The sequence below is a fragment of the Arvicanthis niloticus genome, chromosome 25 (genome assembly GCF_011762505.2).
Source record: "Arvicanthis niloticus isolate mArvNil1 chromosome 25, mArvNil1.pat.X, whole genome shotgun sequence".
NCBI classification, from domain to species: Eukaryota; Metazoa; Chordata; class Mammalia; order Rodentia; family Muridae; genus Arvicanthis; species Arvicanthis niloticus.
In genome coordinates this window covers 4,060,869-4,066,045 of record NC_133433.1, presented here as the reverse complement: position 1 = coordinate 4,066,045, position 5,177 = coordinate 4,060,869, and the positions used below count along the sequence as shown (strand labels likewise).

General features: G+C 40.4%; 1 pseudogene; it reads right to left on the bottom strand.

Annotated features, from left to right (window-relative positions):
- Positions 1–213: 213 nt before the first annotated feature.
- Positions 214–4,424, bottom strand: LOC143438328 (ferritin light chain 1-like; annotated as a pseudogene).
- Between the last annotated feature and the right edge of the window lie 753 nt (positions 4,425–5,177).

The following is a 5,177-nucleotide window of genomic DNA, read 5'->3' as shown; positions in this document are numbered from 1 at the left end:
TTTTCTTTTTTCCTTCTTTTGTTTTTTGTTTGTTTGTTTGTTTGTTTTTTTCTTCTGTTTCAAAAAGCTTTATTTTCACTTGGTCCAAGACTTTGGAGAAGCTCTAGGGGCTTATAAAGCTGCCTAGTAGCTTGAGAGGTTCATTCAGGTGGAGGTCTTGTGGCAGGATGGTGCAGAGCAGAGGAACGAGCCCTTGGAAGCCACAGAGGCCTCCTAGAAGTTCTTGAGAGTGAGGTGCTCAGAGAGATACTTGCCCAGAGATGCCTGGGGCATGCCAGTCTGCACTGGTCAGTGGTCCTGCCAGTCTATGGAGGTTGGTCAGGTGGTTGCCCATCTTCTTGATGAGCTTCACCTCCTTATCCAGGAAGTGGCTTTCCAAGAAGTCACAGAGATGAGGGTCTATGCAGGCAGAACCCAGGGCATGCAGACCCAAGAAATCCTGGTTCAGGTTCTTTTCCAGGGCCAAGGCAGCTTCCAGGGCTTCCTGGGTTTTACCCCATTCATCTTGAGATGGCTTCTGCACATCCTGGAATTGTACACGGCCCCTATGATGGTTCTGTAACTTGAGGAGATGCTCTCTGCCTCCTCATGCTTCTCCTCAGACAACAAGCAGAAGTGGTCTATGCCCTCCAAAGCCACGTCATTCTGATCAAAATAGAAGCCCAGAGGTAGGTGGGCGTAGGAGGCCAACAGTTGCAAGTTGACCAGGTGGTTCATGGCAGCTTCCACTTCAGTGGAATAATTCTGACGAATCTGAGAGATCGTGGCTGATCTGGAGTATGGGGCTAACTGAGAAGGTGCGGGCTGGTCCTAGGAGCCGAAGGCAGCAGATGAAGATATGGTCCAGGAGGCTGCAACTGGAGAGACTTGTAAGGCTTCGGGAAGCTAATAAAGTGGGAGCTCCCAGGTCTGTTCTGTCCAAACACTGCTGAAGCAGGACAGACCCACGGGACCTCCATAGTGCTGTTCTGAATCTGTGACTTTCTAGTGGCTACCTCCAGTTCCCCATCTCCCTCTGCTATATGTTTCTATTTAATTTCCTGATCCTCTGTACTTCTCTCCTGTCCCTTCCAATACCTGTTCCTGGTCCCCTTTTGTTCCCTTCCCCTCTTCTCTTCCCGACAGGATCCTGATATGGCTGTTCCCTGAGAGTTTCTACCAACACCTGACCAATACAGATGCAGATACTCACATCTAACCATTGGATTGAGTTCATGGACCCCGATGGAGGAGCTAGGGGAAGACTGAAGGGGATTGCAGCCCCATAGGAAAATCAGTATCAGCTAACCATACCACCCAGAGTTTCCAGAGACTAAACCACCAACCAAAGATTATACATGGAGGGATCCATGGCTCCAGATACTTATGTGGCAGAGGATGGACTTATCTGGCATCAATGAGAGTGGAGGGAAACTTGAAGCCCCAGTGTAGGGAGATGCAGAAGTGGTAAGCCAGGAGTGGGTGAATGGTTGGAGGAACACCCTCATAGCGGCAAAGGGAAAAGGAGAAGGAGGTAGGGGATGGTGGTTTGGTAGAGGAGTGAGCAGGAAGGGAGATATCATTTGAAATGTAAATGAATAAAATTATTAATAAAAAAAGATATTGCTTCAGAAGAGTCAGCGCCCCTATTCCCTGAGCTTGGGGACTAATGTGGTTGATAATGGTCTGTCTTTCTAGGGACAAGTAGTGGTTTTGTTGGAACAGGGGGGATTAGCTAGGATTTACTGCATAGCCATAACCTACTGGTAGAAATCTGTATAATTATTATCAAGATGAAGTTATAAATTCTTAAATGGTACAAAATTTACTTTGATTTCAAATTTAAGGTTTTCATTGGTATGAGCCTCTTATTAATATAAAAATGAGATGAATATTGATACACTCATGGGCATTGTGCCTGTATAACACATTTAGGAATACAATGCCTAGACCCAGCCCTTTTTTAACTTTTTTAACTGATTTGGGACGGTTAACCTATGAGTTAAGGGACTATAGCAAATTCATATTTTTGAGTTTATTGTTAGGGTGCTTTCCATATTTTACTTAGAAATAGCTGAGAGGAGTTAACAGAAAACAGTCCAGGTTACCTTACATGGATAGTTGGTTTTCAAAACATCAGAAGTCCACAGAATTGATGTGACAAATATTTATATATTAATGTTCATATTGATTAGAGACCTGTCTGCTCCTGACAGCTTCCTGTCGTGGATTCTAAGAAGAAATTGAGCATCCTTGGAGTTACTCCAGTTGTGTGGTAACAGCCACTAGGCAAGAATTGCCTCTCTCCATCTACAGACAAATTACTGTCCAGAAAAGGACACACATGCAGAATAGTCGACTGATTATATCTGCCTAGACAGAGTAATCAGTCCTTAATAATCCTGCATCACCAAGGTCTGTCAGATGATTCTGGGCCAGAAGGCTGAAGATTTGATGCTCCAACGTTCGGTAGTATAGGGGCTTTTCAGGTGTTCAGAGGTCTCTATAAATTGGCTAAGTTTTAGAAGCTATGCTTTGTGCTTCCCACAATTATAGTTAACTCAGTCATTCTGGATTTCTGACGGGGTTGAAAACTTATAGCTATTTACCTTGAGAGAAAAGATTTGAGTGGATGGTCGTCAGCTGACATTCATCCTAAAGCCAGGTTCAGAACTACATGTTTTAGTTAGGATAGATGACAGAGGTGCTGGTTAGTCAACAAAAGGATGGACTGGGTATTAGGACTATCTTGTACCTCACTGGTACAAATTGGCATAATTATGCTCTAATTGTATTTTGAGAGAAAAGTTTCATTTTAACAGGAAGGGTGATGTGTAGGAGGAGCTAAGGTAGGAGGAGTACTGAGAGGAAGAAAAGGAGTAAGAAGAGGAGAAGAAGAGGAGAAGCTAGGTGATGAAAGAGAGAAAAAGGGGGGAGACAGGGAGGCAGATATTCATGTATCTCCACCAGTCAAAGATAGTTGTTATATCTAGGTCGGTCAGTGGGTTACACCTCTGATTGAACAATTCCAAACTTATAACGCTTATGATTAACATTATTTAAAAAAATGTATAAATGCAAAAAGGAAAAGGGGGCATGGGATAGGGGTTTTCTAAGGGGGGTGGAATGGGGAAAGGGGATGGCATCTGAAGTGTAAATAAAATATCTAATAAAAAAATAAAAAGAAAAAAAAAGATATTGATCTTCTCTTCTTAGGAAAACCTTAGTGTACTTTTGCTCTAAATATATTAGGAAATCATACTTGGCAAAATTATGATCTGAAACCATTTGTTGTCCTGGATGGAGTATAGTATGGTAAAATATATGTCAATCAGCAGACAGAGGATGAATGTGTAATTGTAACTGTTCTCTGTCACGTTCACCCAGATTTTTCACCAAGTGTTTATCTAAGAGTTCCCGCGACCTTGCTTCTGGATGAGTTTGATAACTAATATAAGTCTGCTTTCTTTTAGTCAGTTTGAATTTCCTATAACACAATAGCACAAACAAAGCTATGAGAAAATGATTTCTCTCAGGCCAAGAGTGTGGGAAGTCCAATATTAAGTACCAGCAGTCATCTGACAAGGTCCTCCTACAGTATCATGACCCCCCCCCCCAAAAAAAAAAAAAAGCCAAAGAGGATCACTGAACAGGAAGGGAATCAACTTACTTGTGTAACAAGTTCACTTTTGCAGCAACTCATCAACTCCCATGAAAGCAACATCAGTTTATTTAATAGTAGAGGAACACCCACCCCTGGCTCACACACAGAATTTAATCACCCACCAGCCGCTATCTGCTAGCACCATTGAATCAATGATTTCTATTTTCACTGAATGACTTTTGGGAAAATACTTAATCTCATAGTTGATATCATCTAGTAACCTGAACATATAAGGAGAACAAAATATATAAAAATAGAGAGTAGCCCCGATCAATCTGCCTTTACCTGTCGTTAACTAATCCTGGCCTACGGAGTCAGGAAGAAACCTTCATTTCTCTTGTTTTCTTAAGTATGGAATAGAATTTACACTATTTTCTCTCCTGGGTTTGCTAATGTCCAGTCAGATTTCTCAGTCCCATAATTATTTGAGATGATCTGTAATGACTTTACATATTTCATATATGTATCATTAAAATATACACATATGAGTTATATAATTATATATAAAATTATATATAAAATTATATATATAAAATTATATATATATATATATATATATATATATATATATATATATATTGTTTCTTGCTACAACTAATACATGCCCAGTTTAGAAGACAAACAAATGCATAGCAAACAAAACCATTATAAGCTGTTGACTGAATTAGGTATCTGTTCCTCAGATGACACATTTTATGTTATGCCTCAATTCTGAACACTTGGTTATGTTTCAGGGATGTTACCTTATCTTGCCATGGATATTCACAGAACTTTCATCCATGCTTCGGTTCATCCTCAAACTCTACAATTTATTATATACCCAACATCTAGAATTATCACTTTAAAAGGTAAATCAAATTATATCATTGTTTAGATAAAGATCAACCAATTATGCCCTCCATACAGAATGAAATCCAGGTTTTACAGACATAGGCTTAAGTCGATATGATGTATCTTAGAAGCTCTGTGCCATCCTATTCTTTCTTTTTTCTCTTTGCTTTCAATTCCTGTTATTCTTCTGCCCTGTGTTCTCTTAAACTCACTGATCCAGAAAATATATAGTCCGAGATCCATGCTCCTACTGACTGTAAAGTGCAAGGAAGCGACTTTTGCCATGATATTGACTGCAGCTCACAGTTGAGAAAGAGGAACATAGAAGGCCCTTGTGACAACCACCATCCTACCGCCACCCCAAAAGGTAACAGCTAGGACAGAAAGCCATCAAGGTGAATTCTTAGAAATTGTGATAATGATGCTGAAATGTAGCTGTCCACAACTGATGACTTCTGACAAGAGTGCAGGTGGGGGAAAACTCAGTTTTATCTAAGGGCCTGGCCACTGGGAGTTTGACCATGCTCCAGTGAGTATATGGGCAACAAAAATTAGACTTGCATTTTTTCTTTTTTTTTTTTTTCTGGGAGGGTAGTTACAGGGGGTGCACAGACCTAAAAGGATTTAACAGTGTGCTCAAGGTTCCTGATATGAAGTTCTCAAATAATCAATAAAAATATCATAAGAAAAAATACTTTGCACT